This window comes from Lonchura striata, chromosome 1 (genome assembly GCF_046129695.1).
Source record: "Lonchura striata isolate bLonStr1 chromosome 1, bLonStr1.mat, whole genome shotgun sequence".
NCBI classification, from domain to species: Eukaryota; Metazoa; Chordata; class Aves; order Passeriformes; family Estrildidae; genus Lonchura; species Lonchura striata.
Genome location: NC_134603.1, coordinates 80,430,430 through 80,445,061, shown reverse-complemented (window position 1 = coordinate 80,445,061; position 14,632 = coordinate 80,430,430). Strand labels below are relative to the sequence as shown.

At 42.4% G+C, this 14,632-nt stretch overlaps 1 long non-coding RNA gene across 1 annotated transcript; it reads right to left on the bottom strand.

Annotated features, from left to right (window-relative positions):
- Positions 1–11,813: 11,813 nt before the first annotated feature.
- On the bottom strand, positions 11,814–13,135 carry LOC144247944 (uncharacterized). Its single transcript, XR_013341393.1, has 2 exons — positions 12,885–13,135; positions 11,814–12,782 (listed from the first exon to the last, which is right to left on the bottom strand). It is a non-coding gene; the product is annotated as an uncharacterized LOC144247944 (long non-coding RNA).
- Positions 13,136–14,632: the final 1,497 nt, after the last annotated feature.

Here is a 14,632-nt window from a genome sequence, read left to right as displayed (position 1 = left end):
CTTTTCCTTTGTCTTCAAATTCTCCAGATTTTGGGGGGTTTAATGCACAGGAGGGTGTTTAACCCTTTTATTGTCATACCTCTGAATGCAGATTTTTGACATTTACTAGGAAAATATTCTTTAAAAAGGTGTCATTATTTCAGTCAGATTCAGATTCTAGATAGTTACTCATAATTTTTTTCAGTTCTGCAAAATTAGAACTTAAAAGAACTCAGCCTGTGTAGCATTAATTTGGTTGAATTTGTTTCTTTATTCTTATGTAGAATTATGATCAGAAATAAAAGAGACAGTTTTAAAAATTTTCTTGATCTATAAACATTTTGTCTGACAGACATGAAAAAGAAGCAATAGAATAGAATATTCAAAAATTTAATAGTGCTGATCCATCTTTAACTTATAAGGAACAAGGATGGAGGGAACGAACAATGTTTCTATCAAGTCAGACTCATAAAGGATAAATGGACTGAGAAGTGTGGACAATTATTAGTACTGAAAATTGAAAACAAGCAAAAATCTAAATGCATAGAGTTTTGTTTAATTTTTCTATGTGGTTCTTGAGTGTACAGAGAGGAAATTCTTGGAAAAGATTGTATCGTTTTAATCAAATACAAACAGAAAATTCTCTTGAAAAAAATAGCAATAAGGATTTCCTTCAGGGCAAGCATATTTAATATATTCCTTTTCATTTTTATTCTGAATATGGCTGTACTCAGACTCAGTCATACATATTTTTGAGAATGTATTACTTTTTTCTGTTTTATCATAGTGTGTCAGAAGTTTTCTTACTCAGAATTATATGAGTCATGCAGAACTTATGTCTTAATCTCTGAGACCTTGAGACTTTAAATGGAACACTATAGTCCACTGAATGTTGAATTGTACCTTTCATTTTGAACAATTTGAGAAAAAATTGGGACAATTAATGTGGTTATTCATTCTGGAAGCCTCAGAAGATGACACAAAATAAACTAGATTCTCTTCTATCTTGATGCAACTATGAGCTGCCCTTTATATTTTGATTGATGTACTCTGGGAATTTTGTTGGTCTGCCATTAGTCTGGAAAGCACAAGAATATATATACACATCTATGTGTCTATGCATCTTTAAATGTTTGGAGAAACTTTGCCCTTAAGAAGTCACAGTTTGTGACTTCCCATTCAGAGGAGAAAATTCAAGTTTTAGAGGCAATCAATCATTTGAGGAGGATTCCATCAAATGTAGGACAGAAGTGAACCAATGACTAGGCATGAATGCCAGCAAATCCTCACTTTGGAAGTGTAAAACTAGTATCTTCAAGTGGTTCATTGCTTCTTATCATCTCTTTCATGTGCAGAGGCCAATGGCAGCCTTCATCACTAGAGTGAGGACAAAGTGCAGGAAGTCAAAAGGAGAGTGAGAGATTAAACAGAATAGATTGTGATCTGTAGTAAGGCAGAGAAAGGCCAGGAAGGTTATAACTCATATTTCTACCACAAAGAAAAAATTACACCCAAGGGTGTAGGGAGCGCTGGGCTCCTGGACGGTTTAGGTGAATGAAGACAAGAGATCTCTGAAGGTTGCTCTTGGGATATAAGGTTTATTAGGGATGCAGAAAGGTCCTGCCTTGAGCTGCCAGACGCAGCACGTGGCGAGGCTTGAGGGCATGGGGGAGGGGAGAGACAAGAGGATGCTCTAGGAAAGGGTGGAGGTCCTATGAGGGGGAAGATCCAAGAGAGGGGAAGTTCCACGAGGAGGGGAAGTTCCAAGAGGGCATCTGGCCCCTCAGAGACCCCTTATCAGGGGGTTTCAAGATGGGCTGGAACAACACTTGGGCCAATGAGGTTACAGACACTTGATATTTTAGGAGAGGGTTATAGGTGGGGGATGAACCATACATTTTGAGGGGTGAGATGGAACAGTCCACTCAACCCCTGGACCCATCCGTAGGCAAGGGCATTGTCCAGCCAGCAGGGGGAGACTGTTTTCATCCTGGCTGTATTATTTATGAATAATTATATTTATCCATGCTTCCCAACACAAGGGCACATTCAGCAGTGCATTATCACAAAGACATTCCCCAGCAGTGGTTTTGAGTATGTAGGTGGTGGAAGTAAGATGACCATGACTATGCCTTCCTGCTCCTGGGGTTAGAGGTAGAGAATCATTCAAAATGAGGCAGTGTAATTTTCATGTAATTTTCATACACAGCCCAGCATTAATGTGTGCTAGGTGTATGCTTGAAAACTGATCAGCTCACACAGAGCTGCCTTAATTATAATTTTGTTCTTCACATTACTATTGCCTACAATTTTTGATGTATAGAAATATTTGGCTTGAATCAGTATCTAAAGACTAATCCAGCAACTTTAACATGGAAAAAAGCTTTAAAGTCCCTCCCTTTAGCTTTCTTAAAATTCTTTGTAAGAACATATGATTCATCATATCTAATGCATGTTTTTATCCCTACTCTCTTCCTGAGGTTTTTAAAAATAGTTTGTATTTTTCCATTCATGCTATAATGAAGCAAAAATAATGTTAAAGCAGAGCTGCAGTATCACAATGGTTGTACACACAGCAGAGCACCAAATTAATTCACAGCATCTGTAATGTTTGATTACGCAAGGGAAGAGATACACAAAGAAAATCAGTACCATCTAAAAGCAATTTCTGAAACAATTTCTTCTGCAGAGATTGTCATGTAAGAGACAATCAATCTGACAAACATCAACACATTATCATCGGACTGTTCAGGGTATGAGTATAAATAAAGTTTTGAATTAGAGGAGGACCAGAAGTGAACACTAGAAATGTGTGTAGAAAAGAATATGAGAGAGGTCTAGCACAGATACTGGACAGAAACAAATGTTCTAGGTTCTGCAACATCAGCTATTTCTATGAAATTTTTGGTGAAAGACAAGGAAAAGTCCACCTCAATATAAAATTATGATACTTTTGTCCCTCTATAAAAAACTAATAGAATTACACTTTTCTTTTAGCTTAAATCTTGTTTTCTAAACAGCAAAAGCAATGCATTAAAAATTCTGAACCATCAAATGTATTATGTTGTGTAAAACAACAAATGTCAGAATTACTATTTCAATTATATTCTGGTAATAAACAAATAGATGCAAAGAATCTGGGCATTTGTATGGTGCATTAATTTGCTAAATGGGTAAGTGAAGCACAGTAAGTTAGGTTTTCAAAAATACAACAGGAAATTGGAAGCTAAACTTGAATTTAATTGATGATGATAAGGAAAATTTTCAACAGATATTAATAGGGAGTTTGGACAACATCTAAAGGGAAAACAAACAAATAAGCAAACACAGAATCCCCTCTTGGAAACTTAGGTGCTTTAGAAACCATTGCTGCCTCTATTTGTGTCAATTATGTAAGCAAGTAAATCTTCAATACTGGATGTATCAAAAGCAGTGTTACTTTGGCTGTTCTGAGCATATTAGGCATAAGTAAAATCATTCAAAATGTACAAAACAAGCCTCCACTTAGATAAGTCCCCCACAGGGCCCTATTTAGAAAATGTATTCAGAGCAAAATTAGTGTATAAAGACAACACAGATTACAGGATCATGCATAAGAACAGCAGTCCCAGTCATTTCAAAGCACAGCAAAGAAAGAGAAGCAAAAAACAGAGAACCTGACTATGTGGCTCACTGATGACATTATCTATGCTGTAAACAGAAAAATTTGTTTGCTTCAGGGAGTGCTTATATATCTTGCTCTTATCAGCCATGGGGTAAAGAGCAATATATGTAAGCAAGCACTGGAACTGAACGCTGTAATCTAGGGTTTTTGCTGGCTAAATGCTCTGAAAAAACATCACTTGATCACAAATTTTATTTTGGGACCATCAGTCTGATAGTCTTAATAGCACAGCTTTATCAACAAAATAAGCCTACTTTCACCAAAAAAAGTAAATCCACCTTTGCTTCAAGACTTGTTCTTAGTTAGGTGATAGGTGCTACTGGAGAAGAAGGTGAGGGTTTTCTATGGCAAGGAATGCTTGTTTTCTATTTCTCTGTGATAAATTGTGATGACTGAATTGTCATATTGTAAAGATAGTAGAAGCAATAATCAGCACAAAACCCATTTTTTTCTTATTCACTAAGCCCACAACCTGGTGATCTGAAAAAACGTCCTGCTTAAAGACATAAGGGCTAGTGTGTTAAATATATGTTTAAACAGAGTTTTGAAATACATTAAGCTTTTGATTATTGCATTTTAAAGGAGAGTTTAAAATCCAGTTCAGTGCGCAGACTAACAATTCAACAAGCAAGTCAGAATCCACATGGATGAAAATTCTGAGGTAAAATGGGAAAAGGGCAATACTGACTCTACTGCCCATATGAGAAGGGCAACAGTTTCTACTGTAGGCAGATCAAAGAGACTGCAATTATAAAGAATAAACCTTAACTGTATAAAATAACCTTAATTATCCTATTTGGACTGAACAAGTGAAATAAACATAGTGAGAAGATCAGAGTATTAGAACACAGCAATGACTTTTTAAAGAAATATTTAGGTTAAAGGATGAAATTAAACCCTAGATTTAGGCATGAGAGACATGTAACAACTGGCTTGACATCTTTAAGAGATGCTGTGAAAATGGCCATAAAGGAAATATCATGGCTTTCATAAAAGGAAGACACTCTTACAGACCTAGTAGAATTCTGAGGGGGTCCAACAGATACAGGAACAAAGATCATCCATTTAATGCAATCTACCTGGTTTTTCTAAAATGTCTTCACAACTCGCTCACAAAAGCTTTTGAAAGGAACTAAACAGTCCTCTTACAAAAGGAATGTCACTGCATAGATAAATAATTGATTAGGAGGTAGGGAAGTAAAGTGCAGGAGTGGAGAAGGACCACTGGGCAATTTTCAGGTTTGTTGTATTTAACATTTGGAAAACAGGATAAGAAACAGAGTGATGAAGTGTTCTGCTAAAATTATTTTTTTCAGGACAGAATGGACAAGAACCAAGGAGAACAACTTAAGGTGAGAGACTTATGAAGTGAATTACTACACAATAAAACTGCAAGTAAAAGTCATCATATATGAAGAAATTCCATCTGGGGAAAAAAGCATTCACTTCATGAAGAAAAAGGCAACTCTGAGACCACCTTGAAAATGTGATTATAAAATAGAATTCTATGAGAAATCTCAACTCACGGTTTAACATCAATCAAAACACCCAAATCAAATCCTATGAAGGATTTCAAAAGACAGAGGGAAAATCCAGAATGTAATTATGCTTTATAATAAATCCCTCATTTACCTGCTCCTGAAAAATTTGTGTAGCTTGGTTCCTTCTCAAAACTTGTGCAAAAGCTCAGAGAGGTAAATTCAGGGCAAGAAGTACAATCAAAGTTATGAAATATTTTCTCACTGGGAATGGCTAGGTGGACTGTACTTTTCCACATGTAAAAGAGCTGAATCCTAAATAAACAATAGATTGAAGCAAATTGGTTTTCTGTCTCTCATCTAATAGAAGAATTTATTGCATTAAGCCAGTAAGAACCAAATTGAAGAGAAATAAAAGGATATTATTCTTCAGGCAACATGGATGAAGCAGAATTCCCTGGCACACAACTTTTTGAGTGTCATCTGTTTGGGTTTACAAAAATCTGAATCTGTTTCTGCATGCAGTGAGAGTTATTTTTCGAACACACATAAATTATATATGTTCCTTTTCCAGGTTAAGTAAAGGTGGCCCGTCCACCCTGGACAAGTCCGATGAATTGGTCCAAATCAGATGTTAATTGACGCGTTATGAAATAATAAAATTCTGTCCCTACTCACTATCAGCTAACTAACTGGCTTGTGGCTGCCCTACGTCCCTAGCTGTCATCTACTTTATTAAAACAAAATAATATAGAAACATAACAGTATAAGCAATAATAAAACACAAAAATAATAACAATATCAAAATCCAAGACAAAACTAGGAGAAAAAGTAAATATGCTAAGCATCTAACCTGAACTACATAACTTTCTGGCCCTACTGGCAAACATATGTACAATGTCCACAGATGAAAAGAGCACAACTGTGGAAAAAGTCTCTGCAATTTTCACTTGCCTCGATTTGGAGAGGCCAAGCAGAATTCCTGGCACACAACTTTTTGAGTGTCATCTGTTTGGGTTTACAAAAATCTGAATCTGTTTCTGCATGCAGTGAGAGTTACTTTATTAATATCTAACTCAGAAATACAGATTTAACAGGGTTTAACATGTGTGAGTGCATTTGCATATATAGGATATATATGTCAGAGAAAGGCTTGAGAGGAAGCCAAGTGGAAGAGGGAAGCTTATATATATGTGTTTTGGAATGAGCTACAATTCTTTGCAAAAAGCTCACATGCATAGAAGCAACAACATGTAGATAGCTCCTAAAAGAATATTCCTCATTCATCCCATGTTAATATCTTCACAGGGATGCATTTTCATTCTTCCTTTAACTTTATCAATTTTGAAAGTTGCAAATTCACCAGATGAAACAAAAATCCTGTCAATTATTGTCAGCCCACATATTATTCTAAATTTTGAACAATCAGCAGAAATTTATATTGCCAAGTTCCACTTTCTTTAAAATTCTTACTCTTCTCAATTTCGCAAATCAAAAAAGGAAATAATCCCTTTCTGAGGAAGTCACATAATTTTCTCCTATAAAAAAAGGTTGGGCACAAGGGAATGGACAATACCCTGTTCTAAAAAATCGGTAGTGGGGCTTTCCCTTACTTTATACTGATGGATTACTATTTTATATTGATCTCTGTATAAAATATTTACATTTTTTGAATGTATGTGTGAGGGGTCTTCTCCTGTTTTTTTTATCTGACAGTTAAAATCTGTTTGGTGTGGGGAAGAAGAAAAATGGATACTTAACAATCAAGGCTGAGGCAGATAATAAGGTTTTACTGAAATTAGTATTAAAAAACAAGTTTAAAAGTACCAAATAAAACAAAGCTTAATTCCTTATAGAGGAGCTAGTTTTTATAAGCTTATCAAGCACACCTCCTATGCTAAGGTTCTTTCATTTGTCCAGTGACCTTTTTGTGGTGCTGCACAGTACTCAGACCACTCTAAATCCGTGGCCTTAAGGGTAAGTTAGGAAACCTCAAAAACAGCAGTTGTTTGCTTCTGCTCCACTGAAAAATTTAGTCTCTTCTCAAGGTATGATGTTTTCATCTTCTAACTTCTGCTCACATTGAAATTTTGGTGTGCAGTAGATACAAAGTGTTAACCAACTCCATCCCAGGTTATTTTGTGATTCAAAGAAAAAATTAAGTCAGTTTTCAAATATTGAGCTTCCATTAACTAAAAAGATATTATTAATTTATTGTAGGTCCTGCCAGACTTCATAGAGGAATGGCAGAAAACAAAGAATAGAAACAATTGAAAGGTTCACCTTTTAATAAGTCTATTTTGAAGTACCTAGAATAGTCCTATTTTGCGACAGATTTCCATAATAATTAAACTCAAATATTACAGAAAAGCAGTCTGGTCACATATCATTATAGTAAAGCCAGAGAGTTAAGTTAAATCAAAATTAAAACTGTTATAAAGACATGAAGAAAACGGTCTTTTGATTAATTTTTCCATTACAGTTCCGAGTTATTTCAAGTTGCATAATAAAGGCCAAATATCAAAGCATCCCAATTAACACTGTAAAATTTTTCATATTGCAATTAGGCATTCTATTTCTGAAATAGAATGTGTGTGCATCTTTCTTTTTTTCCTTTTTCTCCCAACTTGATCAGTCTGAGGCCATGGCAGCAAACCTATTATAAATTGTCTGCAAGTAGCAGTGCTGTCCTGAAAAGAGAGTAGGGAAATAATTGTCTCTGAAATTTATTTATCTGATTTCCGTTAGATCTGGGCAGGTAGTAAGTTTGCTGTGACCTCTAGTGGCACAAGTTATGATGTTAGTTTAGCTTGTTTTGCAATTTGGGTCAGAGTAGCATTGTGTCTCAACTCCGTTTTCTCTGCTGTTGAAAATATCAGGCTCCAGCACGGTGTGGATGAATGGAGGCAGAGATCTCTGAAGTTTGCTCTTGGGGCAAGAGGTTTATTGGGGGTGCAGGAAGGTCCTGCCTCGTGCTCCCAGACGCAGCACGTGGCCAGGCCTGAGAGGGTGGGGGAGGGGAGAGACAAAAGGATGCTCTAGGAGAGGGAAAGCTCCAAAAGAGGGGACGTTCCAAGAAGGGAGGAAGTTCTAAGAGGCGAGGAGGTTCCAAGAGGGGAGGAAGTTCCAAGAGAGCACATGGCCCCTCAAAGCCTCCTTATAAAGGGGCTTCAAGGTGGGTTGGAATAAAGCATGGCCAATGGGGTTACAGGCACTTGATGTTTTAAGGGAGGGATAGAGGTGCAGGGTGAACCATACATCTTTTGGGGGGTGGGATGGAACAGTCTATTTCACCCCAGGACCCATTCGAAGGCAGGGGTGTCATCCGGCTAGCTGGGAGAACTGTTCTCATCCTGGATGTATTATTTATGAACAATTATGTTTATCTATCATCCGCAACACTCTGTCTCTCTTGTTGACTTCAGTGTGTGGATAGCAGCCACTCCTCTATGCACCGTTCACAAGGTGTAAAGAATTTATCCTCTACCCAGGTTACTTTAAGGGCATGTAAAATAAATGACTAAAGAAATGCTAAGAATTGTGTTGCAGCTAACAAGACAGTGTACATATTCACAACACTGGCACACCAATGTCTGTTTTGACTGTCATTGTCAGAGAAATGCACTTTTCAGTAGGGGTGAAGACAAAAAGTATTAGCTACAGTGAAGGCATGAAAGCAATAGAAGTGCAGTAGGAGTATTCAGTATTGCCTGCAAGATTATAAATCATTGCTTCTAGTACTAAGTCAAAATATATCTTAACTCTGACAGGGTTAGCTATGACAAGCCATCAAAATACATGAGAAAAATTGGCACACTCTTTCCTGACATGTAAATAAAAGGTGTCCTGGTGGAATACCTTCTGATCCGCTAGTGCAATGTAATTACAATTCTTTACTAATGAAAAATTTACTTATTTCACTTTAATTTGCAAGATATGAACAAAATTTTAACCAAAATGAACCAAATTATCCAAATTTTTGGTCTGGGGAAGGAAGATTAAAAATATAAATTCACTGCAGGACTGAAGAATTAGCAGTTATTGTTGAATATTGACTACTTTGCAGATGAGAAATTGGTTGGATTGCCCTCATCCAGGGCATAGTGGTCAATGTTGCAATGTCCCAATATACATCAGTGACAAGTGGTGTCTGTAACTGGGAGTGGAACAAGTGATGCCTTCATCAGTGTCATTGGCAGTGGGATAGAGCACAGCCTCAGAAAGTTTGCAGATGACACCAAGCTGAGTGCTGCAGGTAACAAGCCTGAAAGATGGAATGCCATCCAGAAGGACCTGGACAAGCTTGAGAAGTGGGCACATAGGAATCTCTTGAGGTTTATCAAGGTGCTGCTGCTGGATTGGGGTAATCCCTGGTATCAATAGGGGCATGGGGATGAAGAGATAAAGAGCAACCCTGCCAACTTGAGGATGAAAATGGAGGAGAGGCTGGACATGACCCAGCCATGTGCACTCACAGCCCAGAGGGCCAAAGGTGTCCTGAGCTGCATCCAAAGCAGTGTGGGCAGCAGGGGAGGGGATTCTGCCCCTCTGCTGTGTTCTGGTGGGACCCAATCTGGAGTGCTGCATCCAGCTCTCAGGGCCCCAGCAGTGGTGTGGGAACTCAAAATGTCTCTCAGACATTTTTAGAGGTTCCAGGCCTTTGTCAGAAGCATTCTAGACCCTGGCAGACAGCTGAAAAACAGCTGTGATTTTGAGTTTGAGCCATGGAATGAATTGCCAACTTTGGAGGTGGAACAAGCAGTCACAAAAGGTTAGATAGTATAGTAAAAGTAGTTACAAAGTAGAGGGGAAATTTTTTTAGTATTGTACAGGGGGGTTTTTACACATGTACAGGGGGGTTTTTCACTTTGTACATGGGGGTCAGAAGTTCTAAGATGGAGGAAAGTGGGCTGATCCTGTTCTTCCTCCTTCTTCTTCCTTACCTCCATGTTCTTGGTGATGTTGGCACTCACAGATTGGTTTAGAGTAGAAAAACACTTGGCAATGTAGGTAGTAGGTATTGGGGAATAATTGTAAACATGTTATACGTAATATATCATATAAAAGATAGCAGCAGCCCTGGGCAGAGGGAGAGACGAAGAAGACAGCAGATAGAGAGGATGTCAGGGTGTGTGTGTGCCTCTACCCAGGCCGCTGATCAAATAGCTGCAGTCCAAGAACATAATCTGTTAGATAACTAGCAATAAACTGCCTTGAGACCGAACAGCTAAGCCTGCGGAGTTTTTCTTTGGAAGCACGGGTTGGAGGGGGAATTTCACCACCACATGAGATCCCAGAGCAAGGCCGGGGTTCTCACAATTGGCATCCCTGCTCGAGCACCAACAAAAAGAAGAAAAAGAAACATCAAACAACCTCCAACCTTCATTGGCAGAAAAAGAAAGAAAAAGAAAAAAAAAAAAAAAAAAAAAAAGAAGAGCAGTACACACTCTCCGCAATTTCAAGAAGAGAGGGAGCGGAAAGCTCAAGATAAGAACCTGACCTTCACCAAGGCATTTCGTCTGGAGGACAGCCAGGAGGAGAGAAACCAGAAGCGCGCCTGGGATTCCTCGCCTGTGGCCTGCTGGACGATGGACAGTGCCATCTCTGGACTGACTTCATGCTGACTCAGCTTTTGGTGAGAATGGTTGAAATTAAGAACATGGGGAGGGAAGGATTTTTCCCAAGGACACACCAAAGATTTTTTTTTAGCCCTATAGGGCGAAACTTCTACTCATCAGGTAGAGACAGCCCAAATGAAATGAAAGCTTTGTTATTATAGGTGTGGTGTAGTCACTCGCACACAGATGTATATTTTTTCTTGGGATTGAATTTTTGGCAAAGGATCAATAAGTAACTTTATTACTGAGCCACGAAAGGACAAAAAGATAAGACTGCCGCAAAACTTTTGCTTTTAACAAGGACAATATTATAGCCAGCTCTACGGCACGGCACGTCCAACCGGACAGCTGGGGCTTCTATGGGAGCACAAAGGGGGAAGATCGCCCAGCCAGCAGCTTGGGGCAGTTTTCCTCACCACAGATCCAGGGGAAGCAGGACTGCCTTCCATGGACAATCAGGGGATGGTCTGTCATCATGCCCTGTGTGTCCGGGTTCCCACTGTTCCTCAGTTTCCCTCGAACCTCAATCCCTGAGCTCCTCCAATGCAAATCCCCCAGACAGAGAGATAAGCCAAGCACAGCCGCAGCCCCCGGTGGGGGAAGGGACCGAGCGCTGCTTGAGTCCAAACCCGCGGCGAGAGGGGCAGCGGCGGCGGCGTCTCCGCGGGGGAGGGTGCAGAGGGAGTGCAGAGCAGAGAGGGAAGAGGAGGGGAGAGGAGAAATCTTTCATAGCTGCGTGGGCGGGGAGTTCAAAACAGCCCGCGGTGCAGACGAGAGTTGGGGCAGCGGGAACAGCGTAGACACGGGGCAGCGGGGGCGCGGGTGCAGTGGCCAGGTGTACCAAGCGTCCCGTGGTGCGTTCGGTGTCGAGAATCCGTGAAGCCGCAAGAGCGGCCACCCAAGAGGCGGAGGGCAGCTCCCGGACCGCGGCAGCCAGACCCGCTGAGGTAATAGCAGAGGGACAGTGTCATGGTTTGACACTGGCACAATGCCAGTGCCCCCATGAAAATGTGATCCCTACCTTGAATGCCGTGAAGTGGAATCTAGAATAGAGCAAAGCAGGCCCAAGCTTAATAACAGGAAAAAAACTTTATTAAACTACCACTACAAAAGAAAAGAGAAAACTAAAGAAGGGAAAAAAAAACCACACAAAGATCCAAATGAAAACCTTGCAAAACATTCCTCCCCCCCACCACCCAACTCCAACAAACCACAGTGAGACACAATCTGGACCCCAATCAGGTTTCCACCCTCCAGACAATCGATACTCAGTCCATCGAGGGAGAGAAGAGTCTCTCCTGTGCCACAGACCCCCCAAGAAACACAGCTCCACATCCTGTGTTTCCATGTCACACATGGCACCGCCCGGAGAAAAAGTTTGCCATGGTGACCTTTCTCCTTTCCATGCACAGTGCTCTCACCACCAATGCATGGATGGTCAGACTGCCTTTAGGATTTTTCCTTTCAAGGATGCCCTGCCAAGAGGGGAGAAAACAACAGTTCAGTTTTTCATTGTTTGGGACCACAGTCCCCCCCCCATTTTCCCCTGGGGCCGAGGGCTCAAGAACAGAGATCTTCTTCTCTTCTCTTTCCTTTCCAGGGCAAGGGGGCGCCACCACAAACCCCCTAACCTTTTCTCTGTTCACTCCACTTTTGTCTTTTTCCCAGCTGAAGCAGGTCTCTTGACTCACTGGCATCCTCCCAAAACACAGTCCCTCTTGAAGGAGAAGATTTGGTTCAGGTTGTGGCTAACACGGAAAAGTCCAGCCAAAAGCCACTCCTTGTCCCCCTCCCATCCAGAATTCCTCCTTCCAACATCCCATCCCAGGGTCCAAGGTGTCCCTCTTCCTCTCTTTCAAACCGAGGAGGGGAAAGGAAAATTCACAAAGCTTTCATTTCTCGAGGAAAGGGTTAAAAGTCCGAACTCCCAGGATGGCTCGATGCCCGGACATCCAGCAACTCCCACACAACTGGGCACCTTGCAGCAGCTCCCCCCGCTCCTCCTTCCTTGCGGCTTTCTCTTTCCCTCTCGGGAGAGAAACTCTGGGGGGGGAAATGGAGACATCCCAGATTTCTTCCACCCTTCCATCTACAGGGGCCAGCCCGGTTCCAGTCCTTCCACCACCCTTGGGGCTTTCGGCCTACCTTTCTCAGGCCATGGGGCTTCCCCTCCCCCACCCAGCTCGTGGCTGGGCGGGGGAAGGTCTGCACTGCACGCTGACCGGAACCAAAGAGAGCGAGTTCCCCTGGGAATTCTGCTTTCAACCCCTCTGTGTTCTCAGAGGCGTGTCTACTTTCAATTGGTCAATATCTAAATTGACCTCTTCCTTCTGGAAAAAATTATCTTTCCGTGTCAAACCACAACAGACAGCGACAGGCATCCTTTGCTGCAACTCAGGCGGTGGGCACGTGCGTGAAGGTTGAGCGGAGCCCGAGAGCCACGGGTGCAGGGGAATTTTCGCATCTGGAACGCGTGGGACGGGCGCAGGCGGGCTGTGGGTGCTGGAACAGTCAGGAGAGGGGCAAAGCGAGATGGGAGACATCAGGGCCGAAATGGGAACAGGAGGGTGATTGTGTCAGCCCAAGGGGGGACGGCAGTGGCTCTGAACCAGGCGCTGCGAGCCGGAGTTAGGCGAAAGCATGGTCGGGACCAGAGCAGGAGCGTCCACACCCCCGGGGTGACACAGGCAGAGACGGAGCGTGGCCAGGATGACTCAGGGCACGGGTCCATTGCAGTTCCCATGGCAACAGCCAGCATAAACCCACAGCAACCCCTGTCAGTTTCAGACACGGCCAGAACAGAATAGTTATTGCATAAAGAATCAGTTACACATAGATCGGTTGTCAGAAGAAATGTTAGACTGAAAGTTTATCAGGAATTAGTACGGGGTTTGCAAATGTAAATCAATTGTCAGAAGAAATGCACAAATGTTATCGGAAGTGCAAATTGGAGAGCAGAGTGCGCCGAACGGTAGAGCGGGGTCTCACGCATCTCGAGCGCGGCACAGGCACTGACGGCGTCAGCGGCAGCGGTGGCCGCCAGCCAGCCAGGCGTCCACAGACTGCGCGGTGACCGCGGTGGGGGGGAAAACCCGAGCGCGGGACGCGGTGCGGGGCGCAGTGGCAGCGGGAAGCGGCGGTCGCGCGCTGATGACGTCAGCAGAGCGCCTAACCACGCTGAGAGGGGAGACAGACACCGGGGCCAGAGCGGGACAGGAGCGGTGCCAGGTCCAGTCGGGCGTAAGAGGGGGCAGTCCCGAGCTCACAGCCGGGGCCAGCGCAGCGGGGCGCAGTCGGGGCTGGTGATCCTTCTCTCGTTCCTATGGCGACACAGACAGAGACGGGTGAATCCAGGCTGCGCACTGCGTTTGCAGAAGTTAAAGCGAACGCAGAAGTGTCTGAGTGACAGGTTTCAGGCACGGGTCCAGTGCAGCCGCCACTGGGCGTGAGCGGGGGCTGAGAGCAGGAGAGAGACACAGTCACCCCAATGCAGGCAGAAGCGGGGTGTGACTGTGCCAAAACTGCTCCCCTCCAAACCGCTCAGGCTCGTGCAAGCGGGGACTGGGCACAGCCAAGGCAGGGATTTCTTTGGTCACTGCCTCTCCATAGCAGAGCTGCGGTGTGACAGATGCCGAGGTTTTTTCCACTGCAGTGCACATCCAAACATTAACAACAAATACACGGCACAGCCCAGAAACCACAGCAGTCAAAGTAAATAACTTTTTGCAATCACATCTATTACACCAAATGTCCCACAACAATGATGAGATGGAATTCCAACATTCACCCAAAAAATAAGATACAGCTAAGTCGCCACTTGAAATCATAAGGACCTTCTTCAAAATTCTCCAATGTTTCTAAACGCTAACCCCAGATTTTTTAGTTAGGTGACA